Source organism: Magnolia sinica, chromosome 2 (genome assembly GCF_029962835.1).
Source record: "Magnolia sinica isolate HGM2019 chromosome 2, MsV1, whole genome shotgun sequence".
Classification (NCBI taxonomy): Eukaryota; Viridiplantae; Streptophyta; class Magnoliopsida; order Magnoliales; family Magnoliaceae; genus Magnolia; species Magnolia sinica.
Window position 1 is genome coordinate 84,722,360 of NC_080574.1, and position 26,593 is coordinate 84,748,952.

General features: G+C 39.5%; 1 long non-coding RNA gene across 1 annotated transcript; it reads right to left on the reverse strand.

Moving 5' to 3' along the window:
* Positions 1 to 1,842: 1,842 nt before the first annotated feature.
* On the reverse strand, positions 1,843 to 26,433 carry LOC131229442 (uncharacterized). Its single transcript, XR_009163328.1, has 3 exons — positions 26,386 to 26,433; positions 3,130 to 3,241; positions 1,843 to 1,935 (listed from the first exon to the last, which is right to left on the reverse strand). It is a non-coding gene; the product is annotated as an uncharacterized LOC131229442 (long non-coding RNA).
* Positions 26,434 to 26,593: the final 160 nt, after the last annotated feature.

Below are 26,593 nucleotides of genomic sequence, written 5' to 3' on the forward strand. Positions count from 1 at the left end.
TACACATGGTTGGGTCTCATAAGACCAGATTATATATTGATGATTAAATCTTAGTTAGGCCCAAGTTAAGGCCCATTGTGATTAAGGATGCACATGGACATCCTCAATGGATATTGGACAATGACCCGAGGGTTTACTATTTAGCATCCATGTGCCATAACTTGGCAAGTTGATCTATTTTTCCTTTAATAATTTGATATACCTAGTTGATTCATAAGCATCCATTTTATATACATGCATGAACACATCATGAAAATTGAGCTCTTGTGTTAATCCATAAGCATGGACGAGATCTAGAGGAGTTAGGAGACTTTGGATATTGTTTTGATTTGGGCACTCGTGTTGTCCATATGATTGGATGAGATGCATCAATGTACTATGTTTGGACCCTCATGTTTGTTCGTATGGTTATTTAGGGCTCTCGTGTTGGTTTGTATGGTTATTTGGGGCCCTAGTGTTGGTCCTTGTGCTTGGATGAAAGTCCAGAGGAGTTGAGGTATGTACATGCCATTGTGAATATACACTTGATTGTGTGGGATTTCATGGATGGCATATTTCATGAGCGGATGTTTTATATGATGGCGACGTGATGGCTAGTTTGGTGAGATAATTGTGTTAAGGCCTTGTAATGGCCCAAGTATTGATATTGTTGAGAAGTTTTGAGAAGGGTGCGCTATGGCCACCCAGGCTTAGATCCCGATATTGGAGAAGCCTATCCTCTAATGAACCGGTTAAGATTGGTCAATCGGGTCCTCTTCCATCATGTGTCAAGTGGGGGTGAGCACAGTATGATGAGTGCAAGAGTTCTTTCCACTACCGGAACTGGGTAGGGAATGGGTGTGACAAGCCTACCATCGTATAACGAGTCAAGGTGGGTGGTATTCCAACTGCTAAGGCCAGGTAGGGTAAAACAAATCAAGGTCCCCCATTGTTAAGCCGATGGCTAGTTGGGTAGGTGTTGACAAACCCAGTACTTTACTTTTTGAAAATGATTGTCCCTCTTATATGAGGATGGTGGTTTACCCGTGTGGTATGTTCGTGGTTCCTGGCACTACCAAAAAATAGGGCAATGCCAATGGCTAAAAATCATCGACAATGACCTTCCCCGATGACTAAAAGTCATTGGACAGTCTATCAAGAAAGGGGGCGTGGGCGTTGCTCACTGACGGATGCAAACTGTCGGCGTTTTCGATGACTGAGGGTGACGGTTTTAGCCGTTGGCGTTTCTAACGGCTAAGGGCGACGGCCAAAACCGTTGACATTTTCGACGACAAAAGCCGTCAGTGTTTCTCAATAATTAAAAATTAATAATGAAAATTAACTTCCTACTCAACACATCCAAAACTAGATATGCCCATTTCTCCAAAGCCCTAAAGCAACCAACCTATTTGAGAAGGTAAGTCTACACAAGAAAAGGAAGAAATCAAAATCAGATATATCATCCAAATTCCAAACATAAAAAATTTGTATTTCCATAAACACCATTAGTGTCAAGGTAAAGATGGAGGCATTACAAGGAATACACATTTTGGCACGAGAATACCAAAGTTTCTTTCTCCATTTTACAGACATCACCTATATATTCATATATTGGGAAATATTTTATGTGCATTCGCCCAAAATAGACGAATCTAATCGACATTCAAATCATGTTTATGAGAGCAATGCACTGCCAGAAACAAAATCAAACTGACTAATACATGGTTTGAACAAAGCATTTTTAAAATAATAATTGAAGGAATATAATAAGAATGATGAGATCATTGCTAAGTTACCAATGAAGAATTTTTATTTAGAGCTTGATTACCATTTAATAGTGTTAGACCTGTGTTCTATCCTGCTAAGAAAGAAGCTCTTGACCTGTGCCATGATGAGCTGCAGACGGCCAGACAACTGTAATAGAGGTTGAATAGCTGCACATTTGGACTTTGTCATCTGCAATAGTCAGTTACAGGAATTTAGTGGGCCACTCTTGCGTATCCAGCAACGAGAGACAAGAAACATAACTTTGCTTCATTACACTACCAAAAAACAGGGCAACGCCGATGGCTAAAAACCGTCGCAATGACTTTCCCCGATGACTAAAAGTCGTCAGACAGTCCATTGGGAAAGGGGGCATGGGCGTTGCTCGCCAACAGATTTAAACCGTCGGCGTCTTCGACAGCTAAAACCATCTGTTTTCGACAGCCGAGTGCGACGGATTTAGCCGTCGGCATTTTCGAAGATTTGATTTAGCCATTGGCATTTCCGACAGTCATTCGCCAACAGCTAAAACCATCAATGTTTCTCATTAATTTCAAAAAATTATAGTAATGAAAATTAACTACTTAATCAATGCACACATCCAAAACTAGATATACCCATTTCTCCAATGCCCTAAAGCAACCAGCATATTTGAAAGTCTACACAAAAGAAAAGGAAGACATCAAAATCAGATATATTATCCAAATTCCAAACATATAAAATTTGTATTTCCATAAAACACCACTAGTTTCAAGGTAAAGATGAAGGTACTATGAGGAAAACACATTTTGGCATGAGAATACCAAAGTTTCTTTCTCCATTTTATAGACATCACCTATCTATTCATATATTGGACAATATTTTATGTGCATTAGCCCAAAACAGACGAATCTAATCGACATTCAGATCATGTTTATGAGAGCAATGCACTGCCAAAAGCAAAATCAAACTGAATAATACATGCTTTAAACAATGTATTTTTAAAATAATAATTAATGGAATCTAATAAGAATGATTAGATCATTGTTGAGTTACCAATGAAAAATTTTTATTCAGAGCCTAATGATCGTTTAATAGTGATGGACCTATGTTCTGTCCCACTTTGTCAACCTGAAAACATAAGAGAGAATATCAATCAGTATACAAGGAGACTACTATTAAGGATAAGAAGAAAAAAGTTCTTGACCTGTGCCATGATGAGCTGCGGACGACCAAACAACTGTAATAGAGGTTGAATAGCTGCACATTTGGACTTTGTCATATGCAATAGCTAGTTATAGGAATTTAGTGGGCCACTCTTGCATATCCAGCAACGAGAGATGAGAAACATAACTTTGCTTCATTAATAGATAAAGAGTTGCTATAAATGACTTTAAGATCATATACCTCGCATAAGGTATCAAGCATACATGCAGAAGGCTCCTAAGATATTACATAGTGACTGTGGTTCACTAATATACTGCATATCCATGGAAGAACGTATTTTCCATTGCCTGACCTATTGAAAACAAATGTTTAAATTAAGATGTAATCAAATTGAGAAGCAGGTTGCTCTGAAAATTTTGTAGCTTATTCTACAAAAGTTCCAGGTGGGGACCACCATCATGTGTGTGGCATCTAACCCATCCAGCGGGGTCCCCCAACCCATTAGGGGATTTGTTGCATGGGGCATCCTTTGAACTATTTATTTATGAGATGGCCATACTGCGAAGAATTACAAAAAAGTATAATGCTCCCCAATCTTGTAATTCTAAAAGATCCAATATATTTAACCCTCTTCTAATTCTAAAATGGCATCACCCCACTCAATCTCAGATCATTCATGAGAAATGCTCCAGTGCTCTCAAAGCACTATAAGTTATACTGCTCCTAGTTGCATGGGACACCTGGACTATCCAATCCATCAATCTAGACTGATCACTAGGTCCAGTGCACATTTCATGAGCAATTAACCATGAAAGCATCCTTAGAAATATGTTCTGGCTTGACAAACAGTTGAGATTGTAAGTGTTATAGTATCTAGCTCCTATGATTATCAAATTTTGTAATGCTAAAACATCTTGGAATCTGTCTTGTGTAGCGCATCGATATATTCAAGACAGTGCAAGAACAATGGTCTTTACTTCAAGAACTTCAAATGCAAGATTACATGTTCATGTTCGAGTACAGCTTCAAGTGTGAATTCAATGTTTCAAGATTCATAGTTCAAGCTTCAAGTCAAGACAAAGTTCCTATACTTTGAACCTCAAGCTCAAGCTTCAATGTTAGTCAAATTTAAGCTTCAAAAGGTCTTAAGTTCTAGCTTCTATATATGTCAAGATCTCAATCTTCATGAACTTCAAAGATCATCTATCAACCGAAGGAAAAGAAGATTCAATGTTCATACATCATGTACAAGATTTGAATGACCCTAGATTGACTATAGGGTAGGTCATTTTGAATACATAATTTAAATTGAGTCACTTTATAACTGCATTGGTTGTTTCTCGACTATTCTTAGACTAAGTTCAACTAGTCCTAGCACTGGCTCGAACAGTCTAAGAATTTCTCGACTAGTCCTAAGTTTGTTACTGATTTTTGGAAATTTTTGTTAAAGACTCGACCAGTCCTAGAGACTGCTCGACCGGTCGTGTGAACAGTGCTCGACCTATGCGCGACCAGTCCTGCAGGCTCGACTCAAAGTCCAGCAACTAAATTGGATTCCACACGACTAGTGGTGGACAGGACTCGACCGGTCGAGCAGACCTTACGACTAGTCGTGGAACGACCTTATCTTATCGTGCCTAAACTTTCAAAAGTTTGTTGGTCCTATGACCAATCGTGCTGACCTCATGATCAATCGAGAGTGTGATTTCTACAACTATAAATAGAGCACGAATTTTAGAGTTTGATATTCAATTCAAGCAAAATCAATACACCACTCTGAGAGATAAGTTAGTGATATTCTTAAGTTATTTAGTGCTCATTATATATTCTCTTCAATTAGCTTTCTTTGTATTTGATTTTGTATTCTGCATTCCAATTTTATTTGAAAGAGGAATTGAAGTATTCCCTTTCTTGGAATTAAAATCAAATCAAGCGAGCCCAAGGTGATTTAATTTGAAATCAATCTAGAACCTAGAACCATTTCATAAGTGAGTGTGGACATTGAACTTCTAAGTTGAAATTCTACTCCGATTTGGTTCTTCCGGGCTGCACCAAAAGGAGAATATCAGATAAGTATTTTACAGTTTTGTAAATTCATTATTTTGATTTCATTGAGATTGTGCTAGAAAAATCTCTCTGTTTTGGTTTGTCTGAGGTGATCCAGAAAACTCATGTGAGGTTTTTGAATTGTGTAAGCCCACTTGAAAGGCACAATTGTGAGGGTTTTAGGTGAAACTTGAAAAACCTATTTCATAGTGAATGCTAATATCCACTGTGTGAGGATATTAAGAGTGGAGTAGTTGTATGGCTGTTTTTCTAAATAGTTGGTGTACACACAAGTGAACCACTATAATTTCTGGTCTTGTGGTTGATTGATTAGTTCTTTTTGTGGATGTTTGTAATTTCCCTTTTTGCACTTGTGGAGAATGTTATAATTTCTTTTATGCAAGTGTGGGAATATTGTAATAGCTTAGTTATTTTCTTTGCTATTTATTTCTTTATTCCTGTGTATCAATTTGAGTTTCTGATACATAGACCGTTCTAGGAATCAGGTTGTCCTACCACAAACCTTTGGTTTTTGGTGCAAGGTTATCCTTAGAACAACATCTGTATCAACCTCTCAATACTTGTACTCTTGAGGTTGTATTTAATTTCAGCATTGTAAGATTGTTTATTGCTATCAGTATTTATATTCGTTTATATTCAACTGTTAATTTTTTAAATTTGGCATAGTCCTATTCACCCCTCCCCCCTAAGACTTAATAGCTCGGCCTTTTCAAGTGGTATCAGAGCCAAATAGCTCGTTTTAATTGTTATTTTTTTTGGATTAATTTCCTAAGCTAATCGATCTGAGCTTTGTAAGATGTCAAATTTTGATAGCCTTTCAGTCACTAGGCCTCCACCATTTGATGGCTCCAATTACGCCTATTGGAAAGCCAGGATGATAATTTTCTTAAAATCCATAGATGAGAGCATGTGGCAAGCCATAGTGACTAATTGGACCCCTCCTACCACTGAAGTAACTGGTACCAACGGATCCAAATCTATGAAAGTCTCACCATACTTTTCTTAGACCACTCTTCAGAAAAGTGAGAGTAATGTCAATGCAAAGGCTCTAAATGCAATCACTTGCGCATTGTCACAAGATGAATTCAAAAGAATTATATCCTGTGATGCTGCAAAGCAAGCCTGGGATATTTTAGATATAACACACGAGGAAACAACAATTGTCAAGAAACCTAAAGTCCAAATCCTCACAACCAAATTTGAGGAAATACGTATGGAAGAAAGTTAAACTTTCATGGACTTCTATACAAGATTAAATGACATTGTTAACTCTATGTGGGGTCTCGGTGATAGAATCCCAGAAAGCAAAGTCTGTGCAAAGATACTACGTACACTACCTGAACGGTTCAATTTAAAGGTGACGGCGATCTAGGAACTTCGTGATACGGATAATATGAGGGTAGAAAAATTAGTTGGTTCTTTACAGACTTATGAGTTAACTTTTAAAGCTCCTAAAGGTAAATTCATCGCTCTTAAATCTTCTAAATGTATTTCTCAAGAAAATAGTAGTAATTCTGATTTAGAAAATTCTGAAGATATATGGCCCTTTTAGCTAAAAAGTTTTATAAGATTTTCAAAAGTAAAAAGAAAGTTGATTTTCAAAAACCTAATGAAAAGAAAAGATCCAAATCTAAAACCTTGAAATCTTTAAAAGACAGTCAATGTTACAACTACCATGAATATGGGCATTTAGCGAATAAGTGTCATAAAAAGGACAAACCTAAAAATAAATGTATGTTGGCTACTTGGGATGAATCTTCTGGCTCTAAAGCCTCTTCTGAATCAGAAGATTCTGAAACTGAGTCGGGTAATGAAGCCAAAGCCCTTATGACTCTAGCAAAGTTCACTTTTTCAGATAATGATGATTCAACTAGTGAAGAAAATCTGAATAGTGATCATGAAAATGAAGAAGATCTTCAAGATGCTTATAATGCCCTTTACAAAGAGAGTTGTAAAATTGTTGTTAAACTTCAACTTCAGAAAGAGAAGTTTTCAAAACTTAAAGAAAATTTTGATTCTCTTGTTTTAGAAAAATCTCACATTTCAGACTGTTTTAAAAAAACTAAGGGCGACTTAAATTTCAAAACCTCCCAAGTTGAAAACTTAAAATCTGAAAAAGAAAAGCTAAAACTTGAAGTCTCTTCACATTTGAGTTTAAAGGACACATGGAAGTATGCCCAAGGTGATCCTAAGTTAGAAAAACTATTATCCAAATCTAGAAAATGTGACGATCGATCTGGATTGGGCTATGACAAAAGTATTCCTCCTAAACATAAGAATACTCCTCCTAAGTTTGTGAAATGAGAGTCTTCAAACTCAAAAGGGAAAAGTCTAAATCAAAATCATCCTAAAAATGGTAAAACTTTTCAATCCTTAAAACCTAAAAGCAACCATATCAACTATAAAAATCAGAATCATAATCCTTTAGCTGAGAAAATTGTTGATTTACTTAAGGAGCTATTAAAATCTAACTCAGTGGGTCGGTCTTATAACAACTACAAAAATAAGAAGACCAATTATACTCCTAAACTCAAGACTGTAATGAAATGGGTTCCTAAGGTTACTTGCTTGGTTGCCCACACTGCTTTCAAAGCTACAAGGTATTCAAAGTGGTACCTAGACAGTGGATACTCTAGACACATGACTAGTGACAAGGGTCTATTCACCAATCTTAAAGACATGACTAATGGTTCAATCACATTCGGTGATGGTAGCAACTGCAGGATTATTGCCCAAGGTATAGTCCAACTTTTTAACCTCAATTTATTTGAGAATATTTTATATGTAAAAGGGTTAAAACACAACTTATTAAGCATCTCTCAAATATGCGATAATAATCATAGTGTAAAATTTACTAACTTGGGATGCGAAATTTTAAATAAACATAGTTTTGTAATATTAACTGGTCGCAGAACTTCTGAAAACTTCTACATTGTAAGTGATTCTAGCTCATCTAATATATCATGTTACATGGTCCATAATGATGAGACCGAGTTATGGCATAAATGCCTCGGACATTTATACTACTGCAACTTGTAAAGATTGAGCAAAGAGAATTAGTAAGAGGCATACCCAAAATACAGAAAATAGATAAAATATGTGGTGAATGCCAGATTGGCAAACAAACTAGGAGTACTCACAAAATGGTAACTCCAATGTCACATCTAAACCGCTCGAACTTCTCTACATGGATCTTATTGGACCAACCAGAACGGAGAGTCGAGGTGGCAAAAAGTTCATACTGGTAATTGTTGATGACTTTACCAGATATACTTAAGTAGTCTTCTTAAGAGACAAATCAAAAACTCTCGATGAAGTAAAAAGGGTACTTAGACGTATCCAAACTGAAAAAAGAGTCTCAAGTCTATAAGATTCGTAGTAATCATGGATCAGAATTTGAGAATAACGATTTTGAGAAGTTTTGCAGTAATCAGGGAATATCACATGAATTCTCTGTGCCCAAAACAACATAACAAAATAGTATAGTAGAAAGAAAAAATAGAGTGCTTCAAGAAATGGTAAATGTAATGTTAAACAGTATGAAGCTCCTTAAAAATCTTTGGGTCGAAGCCGTAAATACTGCATGTTATATAATTAACCGCATTTATACTAGAAAATCAAATAGTAAAATGGCTTATGAAATGTAGTTTGATAAGAAGCCTACTATCAAATACTTTTCAGTTTTTGGCAGCAAGTGCTACATTTTATGTGACCGAGAAAATCTAGGTAAGTTTGACACCAAAAGTGATGAAGGGATATTTTTAGGGTATGCTCTGAATAGTCGAGCATATCGGGTTCTTAATAAGAGTCCATTAATGTGGTTATTGACGATCACTTGAAAATACTTGTCTCATATTCAGAAAATGATGAAGTACTTTAATTGATAAACCAGTTTCTTCATCAAGTCAAAATAACTCTGAACTGAGAACTGTTAAAGATCACCCAACTAATCAGATTCTTGGAAACCTTCTTACTGGTGTGCGCACTCGTAAATAGTTAGAAGATATGTGTAATTACGTGTGCTTTACATCTCAGATAGAATCGGCTAATGTAGAGAAGCTCTTACTGATGAAAACTGGATAGTTGCGATGCAAGAAGAGATTAATCAATTTGTTAGAAATGATGTTTGGTACTTAGTTCCAAGACCTAAAGATAAACACATTATCGAAACTAAATAAATTTTCAAAAATAAGTCTGATGAACTTGGTAATATTAGTAGAAATAAGGCTAGGCTGGTTGTACAAGGGTACACTCAAATTGAAGGCATCGATTATGATGAGACCTTTGCCCCAGTAACTCGTCTTGAATTAATCAGACTATTTATATCCATTGCATGCTTTAGAAAGTTCAAAATATACCGAATGGATGTAAAGAGTGCTTTCCTAAATGGCGATTTGCATGAAGAAGAGTATGTTGAACAACCAAAAGGTTTTGAAAACCCTAAGAACGTGAATCATGTCTACCGCCTAAAAAAAGCTCTCTACGGTTTGAAACAAGCTCCCAGGGCATGGTATGAAAAGTTGACTAAGTTTTTGCTAAGTCATAATTTTCTAATGGGAAGTGTTGATAAGACTTTGTTTGTTAAGAAACATAATGATCACATTTTAATAGTGCAAATTTATGTTAATGATATTATTTATGGATCTACCTGTGCTAACATGACTATTAAGTTTGCAGATCTTATGAAATCTAAGTTAGAAATGAGCATGGTTGGGGAATTGAATTATTTCCTAGGGTTGCAAGTTAAAAAGTAACCTGATGGTTTCTTTATTTCTCAAACCAAATATGCTCTGAACTTAGTTAAAAAGTTCAGATTTGAGAATGGAAAATTTTTTAATACTCCCATGCGTAATACTTTGAAACTCTCAAAGGACTCTATAGGTAAGAGTGTGGATCCCAAACTATATCGTAGTATGATTGGAAGTTTGCTTTATTTAACTGCAAGTAGACCTGATATTGCATTTAGCGTAGGAATTTGCGCTAGATATCAATCTGACCCTAAAGAGTCACATTTAATTGTTGTTAAACGCATTTTGCAATATGTCGCTAATTCAGCTAATCTTGGTCTCCGATATCCACATGATACTAGTGTTCAATTAGCTGGTTACACGGATGCTGATTGGGCTGGTAACATTGATGACCAAAAGTCAACTAGTGGTGGTTGTTTCTATGTTGGGAACTGTTTAGTTTCTTGGCAAAGTAAGAAACAAAGTTCTGTATCGCTCTCAACTGCTGAGGCTGAATACATTGCAATAGGTAATGCATGTACTCTGCTTGTATAGATGAAAAGAATATTAAGCGATTACGGAATTGCACAGGATTCTATGGTTTTATATTGTGATAATTCCAGTGTAATTAATGTATCTAAAATCCAATCCAACATTCACGAACTAAGCACATTAACATTAGATATCACTACATTCGTGAATTAGTGGAAGAAAAGATAATTTCTTTGGAATACATACCAACCGAGACTCAACTTACAGACATATTCACAAAATCGCTCGACAAAAGCAAGTTTTCTAAATTAAAATTTGATCTTGGTATGTGCAATTTGAATTGATTATTCATGCATTTCTGTATCATAATATAAATATATATATATATATATATATATATATATATTTGTTATTTTATGTTTAAAATTTCAAATTTCAAGAAATTTGCATATTTTTTGGCTATGCACGACTAGTCGAGTGCATACTTGACCAGTCGTGGTACGACCGATCGAGAATGTACTCGACCAGTCGTGTAGCGTGAGATGGTGCTTTATTTGGGGAAAAAAATCCATTTTTCTTCATTTCGGGTTTCTTCTCCAACGGGTCCTAGGTCGACCGGTCAAACCCATCTCCTAGTTCTTCAAGGTTAGTGCTTTGTTTATGTTTTCCTTATAGATTCAAGTTCTTAATATTCTTTTTTATCATTGGTGTGATTTATTTCTTGATTCATAGTGGTTTTTGGAGTTTTCTTTTCAAAAATCTGATCTAGTGAAAACCCACTCTACTTCTTTTGCAATCTCTTTGTTCTTTTATTTCTTTGTTGCAAATGGAAGGTAGACCCAAAAAGAAAAGTTTTCGTGGTCCTTCAACTTCTAGGTCGACTCCTATCACAGTACGCCACCTTCAGTCACCCGAAGATGATCCATCTTATGTGCGGGATATTAGGTTGCGCAATGTTATAGTTGAACGACCTGTTCATGTTGAACATCTAGCTCCATTTGATATCCTTCCTCTCCTCCAATCTATAGGATGGGATAACATTCTACATTGGGATGGGCCGATATACCGATCCATTGCCCAAGCTATGTATGCATGTATTTTTAATTTTTCTACTGAAAATCTGACGTTCATTATTACAACTAGAGAAGGTCCAGTTGAAGTAGACCGACATCTGATCTCTAATCTAATGGACATACCTATCAATGATGAAGGTATTCCCATTAGCACTCTAGTGGCTAAACCGTCTGAATCTGAGAAGCGTATGCTTACTAGAGATTTGTGTAATATAGATGCGGAATGGAGTACTAATGGAAATGCGCTTGCCTCAAAGTATTTGTTACCCAGATATAGAGTCCTTTATAGGATATTTATTTCCAATGTTTATCCTCGTTCTAGTAACAAAACCGAACTCACTACGTTTATGGTTCGAATTCTTCATTCCATTGTTTTTGGAACCAACGTATGTTTTCCTTCCTTAATTTGTCATTGTATCATTCAATTTCGTCTCCATCCTGGACACAATGACATTCCCTTCGCCTATCTTATGACTATGTTGGCTACCCATATGTTAGTGGTTATGCCTGTTGGAGAAGCTCCCATTAAACACCTAATCTTCAATAACTCCAATATAAACAGAATGAATCTGAGGTTGGCCGCAACCCAAGTCAATGTGGGTGTTGGTGGAGTTGATACAGTAAATGAAGAGAAAGGTGATTTACCTCCAGATGACATCAACATGGATGATATTTTTGATGAGATCAAGTCTGATTCAGCAGATGATCCTAATTATCAGCCATCTGACTTTGATTTACAGTTGCTCTCACTTGAGGAGAAGGTAGAGAAAAGGAATGTGTCTCATGATTTGATTCAAATATATGCACAAGTATCTTAGGCGCCTTAATAAGGGACTTTATAAACTTGATCCTACCATACCTGCTCCTTCATCGAGTTCTGATTAGTTTTTGCTTATCTTGGTTTGTAATAACTTTAATGATACTTAGATTTCTTTTGTCTTATGAGGTTGTACTTGGCTTTACTTGGTTTAACTTGGTTGTACTTGGTTTAATTTGGTTGGTTATGCTTGAACATGACTTGCTTATGGATTTATTTATTGTTATCTTGCTCCATTATTCCTCATCATTCTTCTTATTCTTCCTTATATATCTACTTCCACTTCTATTTATTGGTTCCCTCCTTTGTCATATTGTGATAAAAAGGGGGAGAAATCTGTCATGCTTGTGATATATGGCATGTGGATTGTGGATGGATTGTGGATAGGTTATGGTAGCCGCCCATCCAATTTTTTTTTGTGGTAAGGGGGAGTACGTAAGGGGGAGTATTTTTGGTGGAATTGATGCGAATTGATTCGTTTTGTTTTGATCTGTTTATAACTGGTGCATGATTCTTTAAGTAGATTGTCACTAGCTTCTTTTGATAACTGGTGCATGATTCTTTGTGCGTATAATGCTTATGTTATTATGAAGTGTGTTTTGTCACAAATTTGACAAAGGGGGAGATTGTAAGTGTTATGGTATCTACCTCCTATGATTGACAAATTTCGTAGTGCCAAAACATCTTGGAATCTGTCTTGTGTAGCTCATCGATATATTCAAGATAGTGCAAGGACAATGGTCTTTACTTCAAGAACTTTAAATGCAAGATTACATGTTCATGTTCGAGTACAACATCAAGTGTGAATTCAATGTTTCAAGATTCATAGTTCAAGCTCCAAGTCAAGATAAAGTTCCTATACTTTGAACCTCAAGCTTCAATATTAGTCAAATTCAAGCTTCAAAAGGCCTCAAGTTCAAGCTTCTATATATGTCAAAATCTCAAGCTTCATGAACTTCAAACATCATCTATCAACCAAAGGAAAACAAGATTCAATGTTCATACATCATGTACAAGGTTTGAATAACCTTAGATTGACTATAGCGTAGGTCATTTTGAATACGTAATTTAAATTGAGTCACTTTATAAGTGCAATGGTTGTTTCTCGACTAGTCTTAGACTAAGTTCGACCAGTCCTAGCACTAGCTTGACCAGTCCAAGAATTCCTCGACCAGTCCTAAGTTTGTTACTGATTTTTAAAAAATTTTGTTAAAGCCTCGACCAGTCTTGGAGACTACTCGACCGGTCATGTGAACAGTGCTCAACTAGTCCTGTAGGCTCGACTCAAAGTCCAGCAACTAAATTGGGTTCCACACGACCAGTTGTGGACAGGACTCAACCGGTCGTGGAGACCACTCGACTAGACGAGCAGACCCTACGACCAATCGTGGAACGACCTTATCTTATCGCGCCTAAACTTTTAAAAGTTTGTTGGTCCTACGACCAGTCGTGTCAACCTCAGGACCATTCGAGAGTGCAATTTCTAAAACTATAAATAGAGCATGAATTTCAGAGTTTGATATTCAATTCTAGCAAAATCAAAATACCACTCTAAGAGATAAGTTAGTGATATTCTTAAGTTATTTAGTGCTCATTACATATTCTCTTTAATTAGCTTTCTTCGTATTTGATTTTGTACTCTGCATTCTAAATTTATTTGAAAGAGGAATTGAAGTATTCTCTTTCTTAGAATCAAAATCAAATCAAGCTAGCCCAAGATGATTTAATTTAAAATCAATCTAGAACTTAGAACCATTTTATAAGTGAGTGTGGACATTGAACTTCTACGTTGAACTTCTACTCCGATTTGGTTCTTCCGGGCTGCATCTAATGGAGAATATCAGATAAGTATTTTACAGTTTTATAAATTCATTATTTTGGTTTCATTGAGATTGTGCTAGAAAAATCTCTTTGTTTTGGTTTGTCAGAGGTGATCCAGAGAACTAAGAGTGTGGGGTTTTTAAATTGTGTAAGCCCACTTGAAAGACACAATTGTGAGGGTTTTAGGTGAACCTTGAAAAACCTACTTCATAGTGAACGCTAATATCCACTGTGTGAGGATATTAGGAGTGGAGTAGTTGTGTGGCTATTTTTCTAAATAGTTGGTGTACACAAGCGAACCACTATAATTTCTGGTCTTGTGGTTGATTGATTATTTCTTTTTGTGGATGTTTGTAATTTCCCTTTTTGTATTTGTGGAGAATGTTGTAATTTCTTTTATGTAAGTGTGGGAATGTTGTAATAGCTTAGTTATTTCCTTTCCTATTTATTTCTTTATTCCTCTGTATTTGTTTGAGTTTTTGATACATAGACCGTTCTAGGAATCAGGTTGTCCTACCACAAACCTTTGGTTTTTGGTGCAAGGTTGTCCTTAGAACAACATCTGTACCAACCTCTCAATACTTGTACTCTTGAGGTTGTATTTAATTTCAGCATTATGAGATTGTTTATTGCTATCAATATTTATATTCATTTATATTCAGCTGTTAATTTTGTAATTTAGCATAGTCCTATTCTGTAACGCCTTGAAATTCGGGGGTTGAGCATAACTCAGCTCTCGAGTTTCAAAACAGCACTTATTCAACATAATTAATGATGAATGTATGTTGTCTGTATGAGTTCATAAAACATGGAAATAGATTAAGCCAAACAGCAACATAATCCAGGGATAAGAGAAAAATGCAAGCGGAAGACTTAAAGAAATATATGTGTACATGTGTAAGTCCCTGTGATATGTATGCCCTGCCAGGTTATAATTACAAGTGTTTATATTCAAAATACAAGTATCAAAATGAAATTCATCTATTCCCAAAAGAAAACCCAGAATCCCCGTCGATCAGGACATGGCTCACATGAACCCGCCTGAGAACTGCATAATAGAAAACGCGTCCTCATCATCCTCGAACTCCTGCTCTGCCTCAGGGGTCATGTCATCATCTGCATCTAAGACAGAGTCTGGTTTGTGTTGAAACACTGCCCCAGAATGTGGGAGTGAGTGATTAACTCAGTGGAACTATACAGTAAAAGTTTACATGATATCAAATTAATCAAGCAGTAATGATAAGGCAATACAATTACACACGTTTAAAGTACTCTTGTTAATGCAAGGATGTATGTATAAATGATGCATGCCCTCGCGTGCACTCCCTCAGCGTCTTCATCTTACGTTACGCATGACAACCTCCCGCAGTGCCAACAACTACTACACACATGCAATGCGGTGCATGAACATGGTTACCAAGCTGTTATTAGTCCTTTTCATACAGCAAGTTTGGGAAGCTAAAGTACCTTCCTCATATCAATTCCCAAACAGGGATCCATTCTAGGGTCGTCAGTCCTAGGCAATCTCATACGATCATATGGTTCTAGGTCATTGCAAAGGTCTCGTCACCAATCAATGCACGCCTATCATACCTTAGTTACTACTCTAAGGCTCGTCGCCTTAATGCAGTATCATGGTATGCTCGAGGTCACTACAAAGGGCTCGTCACCAATCAATGTAGGCCGACAGCGCGAATATAGTGTCCCATACTACCATAATCAGCTCACGAGTCTGGTGTGCTCACTAGTCAGTACGGGGAGGCTCATCACCCCAGCGTAGGCCGACAGCTCGACCACGGTGTCTCATACCATCATGTCTGACTCATGAGTCTTAGTGGATTAAGGTACAATGGTTAACGGAATTTCATCGGTAAGTTTGGTACCCTAGATTCAAGCAATAGCGTCTATACATGGTGAACATACATCGGGATAATCGGGTTACTCGACGAACTCGACTAGCACGAGTGCACGTTGAGTTGCACGACATAGAGTGCGCAAACACTCTATGTGGCCAAACCACTGCCGACAACCCTAATACGACTCGGGTTCGTCAAACACGTCCCCATGGCGAAAGCAACCTCGGCCATGAGCTCAAAGTCTGTTACCGATTTCCTGGACTATTCCATAGTCCCAAACATATACAACTATAACAGATATTCATATCAACAATTTAGAATAGTAATGGAACAACAATTCAAATCATACAGTATGTGAGCATTTGAAGAATATCAACTTAACATGGATTTCAACATAAGTAGTGCTTGAACTTAAATAACAAAGAGTGCAAATTGACTATAGGAAATCATACACACCAGTAGGAGAGTTGAGAATCTCTTCTCAACGCCCGTAAATAGGATAATGTATTACACATTAGACCATTCAAACATTTCTACAAACACTTAGACTACATATTCCAACATATATGGCATATGTTGGTAATAACGCACATCTGGACAATTCCTTTTACCAAGGAGTTGACACACATACAACTAGCACAAGTACATGACAAATAATCATGGCAAACACAGGTTCGTATTTTATATGTATACAATACTTTCTACATACACATAGAATACACAAATCTCAACATAACTCATATATATCAGGAACGCAATATAAACATCGCATTTGGCATGTGAAATTACACCCACAACAATAATAAATCATTATCTGACATTGAAAGCCTTGAAAACCATAACCTATACGAATATAGTTCGCACCTTAAACCAGAAAGAACGCACAGAACTGATTCAGACGATACGTCTTCGTCAATGGCGACTAGATAACCTAAGGCAAGAATAGAAATGAGCTACATCAACACATAAACTATTCTAAGCTCTAAAACAGATTAGGGTTTAATTAACTTACCTAAGAATGAACTTAGAATCACCGGTATAACGATTCAGAAGTGATGGTTTAGGGATGTAAAGCAACAAGGAAGAATCTCAAGATGATTCACCAACTTCTCTCTCACTTTCTCTCTCTCTTAGCTAGGGTTAGAAAATTCGTATGGAATAGAGAGTGAGGGTTTTAAGGTCTTTATATAGGCCTAACATTGATGAAAATAGCCCCAGGGCCAAGGTATACTTAGGTTATAACCAAATCAGGCCTCTCTCGATCCAACAGAGAGCTTCCGGTGGTCCTTTTTCCACGTGCGGTCGGACTTAAGCTCACTGACCATGGATCTAGGTTAGACTGAGTTTTCGTACCGATAAGATTTACAGATCAGCCATGGTGGACCAATCTCAATTCAACGGTTATCGAAACTCGATCTGGTCCACAAGCATTACGACATTCCTGGGCCACCTTCCCTGATTCGAGGGTGAAATTGGGTCAGAATCCAATGGTCAGATTGCTTAAAATCGTCGCACAAGCGACACGACTCAGATTTCATAAAATCATATTTAATTTCTCACCGTTCTCACACTCTTTACTCCGGACTCAAATAAATCAACCTAGGACATTATCTGGACTTGATTTTTGAGGTGATGGTCAAGCCCAACAAGGTGACCATAACTGCCTAAGATCATCGCTATCAGACTTTCGACGCGCGGTCCAGGTCCGATACAAAGATTCTAAATATTCCCGAGAGCAACTGGATTTAGCGTTGAATCCCAGATTTCAGAGTAACATAGCGCTAACGATTCTACAGGTTTTGAGTCATGCAGATCAAATTTAAAGTGATTGATGCTAATTTCACAAGCAATTGAGTTTAGTGTTAATTACCCATAATAAAACTTCTAAAAAATCTGAGGTAGTACTCGGGTCTTTGCACGAAATTTTTCAGGTCATTACAATCTACCCCCCTTAAAGAAAAATTTCATCCTCGCAATTCGTACCTTCTCATATTCCTCAAGGATCTGAGGGTAGCTCTTTCTGACCTCAGCTTCAGTCTCCCAAGTAGCCTCTTCTTCACTATGATGCATCCATAGCACTTTCACAAGAGGGATGACCTTGATATGCAATACCTGCTCCTTCTTGTCCAGGATACGTGTCGGTCGCAGTACATATGTGGCATCCTCGCTCAACTGCACCTGCTCCCAACTGATAATATGCAAAGGATCAGGAACGTACTTCTTCAACATAGAAGCATGAAATACGTTATGCACGCCCGCAAGTGGCGTGGGCAAAGCAAGGTGATATGCTACCGCTCCCACTCGATCCAGTATTTGAAATGGACCAATAAATCTCGGCGTGAGCTTGCCCTTCTTACCAAACCGCAGAACTCCCTTCATAGGGGAGACCTTAAGAAATACATGGTCTCCAACCTCAAACTCAAGCGGTCACCGCCTAGTATCAGCGTAACTCTTCTGCCTGCTCTGGGTTGTCAGAAGTCGACGTCGAATAATGTCAACTTTCTCTGAAGTCACCTGCACCAACTCTAGGCCAATCAAACTACGCTCGACAACTTCTGCCCAGCAATGCGGTGCTCTACACGGGTGACCATACAACGCCTCGTAGGGAGCCATGCCGATACTCGCCTGAAAACTGTTGTTGTACGCGAACTCTGCATAAGGGAGACAATCATCCCAACTGTCCTTGAAATCTAAAACACAAGCTCGCAACATGTCTTCCAGAATCTGATTCACACGTTCCTTCTGCCCATCTGTCTGCAAATGAAACGCGGTGCTGAACTTCAATTTCACACCCATCGCTTCCTGGACATAGGTACAGAAGATAGATGTGAATCGCGTGTCTCTGTCGGACATAATCTCCAAGGGAACTCCGTGCAGACGTACAATTTCCTTGATGTACAACCTAGCCAACTCATCTGCAGAGTTTGTGACTCTGATCGGTAAGAAATGAGCCGACTTCGTCAATAGGTCGACGATCACCCAAATAGAGTCATGTCCCTTCTTCGTTCTCAACAGCCTTGAAATAAAATCCATAGAGATGAAGTCCCACTTCCATTCTGCTATGGGCATGGGCTGAAGCAGTCCAGGAGGTCGGCGATGCTCTGCCTTGACCTGCTGGCATGTGAGACAATAAGATACAAACTCAGCAATGTGAACCTTCATGTTGTCCCACCAATAGGATATTCTCATATCTTGATACATCTTCGTGCTACCAGGATGCATCGCAAGCTTAGAATTATGGGCTGACTCGAGAACCTCCCGTCTCAAGTCAGGAATGTCTGGGACACATAACCGGCCATGAAATCGTAGGCCCCCATCTAAGCCAACACTCCACTCGGAGTTCTCATCTGTACCAACCCACTCTCTCATCTTCGCCAAAAGCTCATCATCTACCTGAACTGCAACGATCCTCTCGTCAATGAGGGGTTGTACTCGAATGTGTGTAATAACCTCATACGGCTCTTACACCGTAAGTTTCTGCTCAAAGTCTCGCACAAACTCCATCATGTCCCATTCTGCTATTATTAACGGAGCCGTAAACTCTATAGCCTTCTTGCGACTCAACGCGTCTACCACAAGGTTCGCCTTACCCGGATGGTAAAAGACATCGAACTTAAAGTCTTTCAATGTTTTCATCTATCGGCGTTGCCTCATTTTCAAGTCACGCTGCGTGAAAATATACTTAAGGCTCTTATGGTCGTAAAAGAGCTAGAACTCCTCTCCATAGAGGTAATGTCTCCAGAGCTTTAATGTGAAAATGACAGCTGCCAACTCCAGGTCATGTGTAGGATAATTCTCTTCGTGTTTTCTCAACTGTCTCGAGGCAAATGCAATCACCTTATCCTTCTGCATAAGGACACAACCCAGTCCAACGCGAGAGGCGTCAATATATATCATATACTTAACCCCTTGCTCTGGCAGTACTAGCACAGGGGCGAACGTCAACTTGTCCTTTAGCTCCTGAAAAGCTATTTCTGCCTTTTCATTCCAAGCGAACTTCAAGTCTTTCCGTGTCAACTGAGACAACGGTCTGGCTATCTTCGAGAAGTCGCGTATGAAACGTCGATAATAACTTGCTAGACCCAGAAAGCTTCTCACCTCAGTAACCGAACCAGGCTGCTTCCAGTCCTGAACTGCAGCTACCTTAGTGAGATCGACAGCTATCCCTTCTTTGGACACCACATGCCCTAGGAACTTAACTTCCTCCTTCCAGAAATCACATTTCTTGAACTGCGCAAAAAGCTGATTCTTCCTGAGTGTATCCAAAACTGCTCTTAAGTGCTCCTCGTGCTCTTCCCGACTCGTAGAGTATATCAAAATGTCATCGATAAAGATAATGACGAATCGGAACAAAAATGGCCGAAACACCCTGTTCATCAGATCCATGAACACGGCCGGTGCGTTCGTAAGACTGAACGACATCACAAGGAACTCATAATAGCCAAAACTAGTCCTGAAAGCGGTCTTCTGCACGTCCTCATTCTTGACGCGCAACTGATGATACCCTAACTATAGATCAACCTTCGAAAAGTATCGTGCCCCCTTCAACTGATCAAATAGATCATCGATCCTAGGCAAAGGATACTTATTCTTCACAGTCACCTGATTCAACCTGTGATAATCAATACATAATCGTAAGGAACCATCCTTCTTCTTCACAAACAGAACAGGTGCTCCCCAAGGAGACACACTAGGTCGAATAAAACCCAAATTCAACAAGTCATCTATCTGCTTCCTCAATTCCTCCATTCCTCCATTTCACTCGGAGGCATACGATAGGTGGGCAAAGAAATGGGTGTCGCACCAGGCATGAGATAAATAGTAAAATCAATCTCGCGCTGAAGGGTTAATCTAGGAATCGACTCGAACACATCTTTAAAATCCCAAACTACAGGCGTGCTTTCAAACGCCAAACTAGCAATACTCTCCAACAGAGAAGTATAATAACCAAGACGAAAAGGGTAACTGACCTGAACTGGGAAAGTAACTGTCTCGCCCTCAGGTCCATGGATTGTCACCAACCTAGCTTCATAATCAATCTCTGCTCGCATCTTCGTGAGCCAATCCATACCTAAAATAACATCGTAATGGTATAGAGGTGTGACAAAAAGGTTAACAAGAATCGATCTACTCCCTAGATCAATCAAACAACCCATACAACTCTTGTTCATATCAGAGGAGATCCCTGTAGCGGTAGTGAGCGTCACTCCTTTCATAGTAAAAGTGCCCAAACTTAGGCGCCTAACTGCCGCATACGATATAAGAGAGGTAGTGGACCCTGTATCCACCAACAAACAAACGGGAATACCTTGGATGTGAGCTGTAACCTCAAAGGATCTCGGTACCAAGTCAGCCATAGGCGTTTCAGCTAAAAGTGCGTGAACTCAAGCCTGCTACTGGCGATTCGGTGGAGGAACCATGGGCCGCTGAGGTGGCCTAAAGCGAGGCACAGAAGGTCTGAAGGATGGGTGAGCTGGCGCTGACCGAAGAGGTGGAGGTGATATAACCTGAGGCATCGGACGACTCATCCTCTACGGTGGAGTAAATCCACTATCCCACATTCGTGAAAAGCAATTACGATCCGAATGCCCCATCTTCCCACAATAGGAACAGCGAAAGTCAGATCGCACCTGCTGAGCGGGCGGCTCTAGACGCCTCGGAGGAGAATCTGCCCGAGGCCTCTTGCCGAGAAATGGTGTACTCTGAAAGTCAGGTCGCGGTCTGGGAACCATAGGTGCTCGCATACGGGATGACCTGTCCCCATCTTGCTCTGCTCGCAGGGACATGCTCACCAACTCAGCATAAGAAGATATGCGAGCACAGCACATCTTTGATTGGATCTCAGGCCTCAACCCCTCAGAAAAATACCGCATCCGCATCGGCTGATCACCCAGAAGCAAAGGAGCATACTGACCCAGCTCAGTAAACTGGTTCTCATACTCAGTCACCGACATCCCTCCCTGACGGAGGCGAAGGAACTTACTCTCCTTCTCGTGTTAATATGTGACCAAAAAATACTTCTCGTGGAAGCCTGCCTCAAACGCCTGCCACGTCCATTCAAACCCCTACGCAACTGTGCGGAGAACTGCACCTCACCAAGCGGCACATTCAGAAGTTGGGATATCAAGGCGACGTTGATCGTGGCCTCTCGATCTCTTCCACATGAAATCTTGAACTGTAAAGGCTCCAGTGAGGGATCTCGAATGAGGGCATAAAAAGCTCGAACAGTACCCACATTGGCGCAGTATTCCCCCTCAAACAAGGGACACCAACCGGCCCCTTCCAGGCGCTCCAACAAGAGAAATTCGGCAAATAGCCGCGGATCTATATGAGCCTCAAAAAGGACCCTACGCCCTTCATAAACTCCATGAGATAGCTCTGCCAACAAAGTTCTTCCAACGGGTGCTTGGGGATCGAGGTCCCACTTGGTCTGAAACTCTCGCGTGGCAGCCGTGCTCGTGGCGACACCTCTCGGCTTCTGTGCACGGGTTGGGCGGCTAGGCCCAGCTTCATCAACGGGCGCTCTCTTCTTCTCCATCAAAGAGAGAATAGAGGAGATGAAAAATATGGCCGTTACAAACTCAAATAGGGCCATGGAAAATGGGAGAAAAGAGAGAAATGGGAAGAATGGTGAGGCTTCCACACACTTAAGACTCAAAGGAAGGATTTGATTGCTCAAATGAAACGGAAAGAGAGGGAAAACTGTAATGAAGATGGGGTTTTGAGATGGTGAGATGGGGATGCACGAAAATGAAGAAAGGAAAGGTTTGGAAAGTGATTTTTGTGGGGTTTTGAGGGAGATTTCAAGAAAAGGAAAGCTTGGAGGGTGAGTTTGTGAAGGAATGAAGGTTTAGAAGGGGTTAAAATCGAGAAATCCTGAATAAGTGGGCCACACAAGACCCCATGAGCGTCGGTTCGAGCCGGCCCGGCCGGCCTGGCCCGTTGGGCGGGGAGGGCTCGCCGAACCGGCGAGGTCATCGCCGGTCTCTGGACCTTCCAGCGATGACTCACCATTTGGGTGAGGTCCTCCTGGCCCCTATACTTCAAAATGGTGTGGGTCACCCCTGAGTCCCCCTGGAATTGTCCCGATTGGGCCCTCAGTCCGATTCCATGCATATCAAGCCACACTGATTAAGATCTGATACAAATGTAGGTTTACAGACATTTTAATGACTGAGATGGGATGATATACCATCTAAACTCGTCAATGGACGGTCTAGAAGAGATTTAGGGTCGCTGTGTGTGATCAGGAGTGTGCACAGACTCGAACTCGGCGATTGTTTTCAGTAAACTTTCGCTGATAGAAGCAACGGGACAACTAACACAAATTCTAAATTAATCTCGCACCCTCCTACACTAAGGTGGCAACAGCGTGTGGTGTGTGACCATAACCCAGGTCCGGTTTAATCTAAATCATGCTCTGATACCAACTTGTAACGCCCTGAAATTTGGGGATCGAGCATAACTCAGCTTCCGAGTTTCAAAACATCACTTATGCAACATAATTAATGATGGATGTATGTTGTTTGTATGAGTGCATAAAACATGAAAATAGATTAAGCCAAACTGCAACATAATCCAGGGATAAGTGAAAAACGCAAGCGGAAGACTTAAAGAAATATATGTGTACATGTGTAAGTCCCTGTGATATGTATGCCCTGCCAGGTTATAATTACAAGTGTTTATATTCAAAATACAAGTATCAAAATAAAATTCATCTATTCCCAAAAGAAAACCCAGAATCCCCTTCGATCAGGACATGGCTCACATGAACCCACCTGAGAACATAATAGAAAATGCGTCCTCATCATCCTCGAACTCTTGCTCTGCCTCAGGGGTCACGTCATCATCTGCATCTAAGACAGAGTCTGGTTGGTGTTGAAATGCTGCCCCAGAATGTGGGAGTGAGTGATCAACTCAGTAAAACTATACAGTAAAAGTTAGCATGATATCAAATCAATCAAGCAGTAATGATAAGGCAATACAATTACACACGTCTAAAGTACTCTTGTTAATGCAAGGATGTATGTATAAATGATGCATACCCTCGCCTGCACTCCCTCAGTGTCTTCATCTTACGTTACGCATGACAACCTCCCGCAGTGCCAACAACTACTACGCATATGCAATGCGGTGCATGAACATGGTTACCAAGCTGTTATTAGTCCTTTTCATACAGCAAGTTTGGGAAGCTAAAGTACCTTCCTCATATCAATTCCCAAATAGGGATCCATTCTAGGGTCGTCAGTCCTAGGCAATCTCATACGATCATATGGTTCTAGGTCGCTGCAAAGGGCTCGTCGCCTTAATGCAGTATCATGGTATACTCGAGATCACTACAAAGGGCTCGTCACCAATCAATATAGGCCGACAGCGTAAATATAGTGTCCCATACCACCATAATCAGCTCACGAGTCTGGTGTGCTCACTGGTCACTACGGGGAGGCTCGTCACCCCAGCATAGGCCGATAGCTCGACCACGGTGTCCCATACCACCATGTCTGGCTCATGAGTCTTAGTGGATTAAGGTACAACGGTTAATGGAATTTCATCGGTAAGTTTGGTACCCTAGATTCATGCAATAGCGTCCATACATGGTGAACATACATCGGGATAATCGAGTTACTTGACGAACTCAACTAGCACGAGAGCACGTTGAGTTGCACGACATAGAGTGCGCAAACACTCTGTGTGGCCAAACCACTGCTGACAACCCTAATACGACTCAAGTTCGTCAAACACGTCCCTCATGGCGAAAGCAACCTCGGCCATGAGCTCAAAGTATGTTACCGATTTCCTGGACTATTCCATAGTCCCAAACATATACAACTATAATAGATATTCATATCAATAATTTAAAACAGTAATGGAACAACAATTCAAAGCATACAATATGTGAGCATTTGAAGAATATCAACTTAACATGGATTTCAACATAAGTAGTGCTTGAACTTAAATAACAAAGAGTGTAAATTGACTATAGGAAATCATACACACTAGTAGGAGAGTTGAGAATCTCTTCTCAATGCCCGTAAATAGGATTACGTATTACACATTAGACCATTCAAACATTTCTACAAACACTTAGACTACATATTCCAACATATATGACATATGTTGGTGATAACGCACATCTGGACAATTCCTTTTACCAAGGAGTTGACACACATACAACTAGCACAAGTACACGACAAATAATCATGGCAAACACAGGTTTGTATTTTATACATATACAATACTTTCTACATACACATAGAATACACAAATCTCAACATAACTCATATATATCAGGAACGCAATATAAACATCGCATTTGGCATGTGAAATTACACCCACAACAATAATAAATCATTATCTGACATTGAAAGCCTTGAAAACCATAACTTATACGAATATAGTCCGCACCTTAAACTAGAAAGAACGCACAGAACTGATTCAGACGATATGTCTTCGTCAACGGCGACTAGATAACCTAAGGCAAGAATAAAAATGAGCTACATCAACGCATAGACTATTCTAAGCTCTAAAATAGATTAGGGTTTGATTAACTTACCTAAGAATGAACTTAGAATCACCGGTATAACGATTCAGAAGTGATGGTTTAGGGATGTAAAGCAACAAGGAAGAATCTCAAGATGATTCACCAACTTCTCTCTCACTTTCTCTCTCTCTTAGCTAGGGTTAGAAAATTCGTATGGAATAGAGAGTGAGGGTTTTAAGGTCTTTATATAGGCCTAACATTAATGAAAATAGCCCCAGGGCCAAGGTATACTTAGGTTATAACCAAATCAGGCCTCTCTCGATCCAACGGAGAGCTTCCGGTGGTTCTTTTTCCACGTGCGGTCGGACTTAAGCTCACTGACCATGGATCTACGTCAGACTAAGTTTTCGTACTGATCAGATTTACAGATCAGCTGTGGCGGACCAATCTCAATTCAACGGTCACCGAAACTCGATTAGGTCCACAAGCACTATGACATGCCTGGGCCACCTTCCCTGATCCGAGGGTGAAATTGGGTCAGAATCCAACGGTCAGATTGCTTAAAATCGTCGCGTAAGCGACACGACTCAGATTTCATAAAATCATATTTAATTTCTCACCGTTCTCACACTCTTTACTCCGGACTCAAATAAATCGACCCAGGACATCATCTGGACTTGATTTTTGAGGTGATGGTCAAGCCCAACAAGGTGACCATAACTGCCTAAGATCATCGCTATCAGACTTTCGACGCACGGTCCAAGTCCGATACAAAGATTCCAAATATTCCTAAGAGCAACTGGATTTAGCGCTGAATCCCAGATTTCAGAGTAACATAGCGCTAACGATTCTACAGGTTTTAAGTCCTGCAGATCAAATTTAAAGTGATTGATGCTAATTTCACAAGCAATCGAGTTTAGCGTTAATTACCCACAATAAAACTTCTAAAAAATCTGAGGTAGTACTTGGGTCTTTGCACGAAATTTTCTGGGTTCCCCCCCCCCCCCTCTCTAGGACTTAATAGCTCGGCCTTTTCAGAAATCATTCAATTGGACTAACTGAACTGATGCAACTAGGAGCACTATAACTTTACAATGCTCTGGGAGCACTAGAGCATATCTCAAGACTCAATATATTTAAGATAAAAATAGGGACTGAATACCTTGACCTCCATGTAGCCTCTAAGACCTTCAGAGACTTATTCGTATCATTAATAGAGGTGATTCCCTTAATCATTAATCTAGAATTTAGCATATCCAAATTGCCTATGGTATCAACTTGTGATCACTCAGAGGTTTCCTTAAAAAAATTATTGTCTAACGAAAAAAATATATTATTTGATCAAATAAATTCCACCAACTAGTTATCAT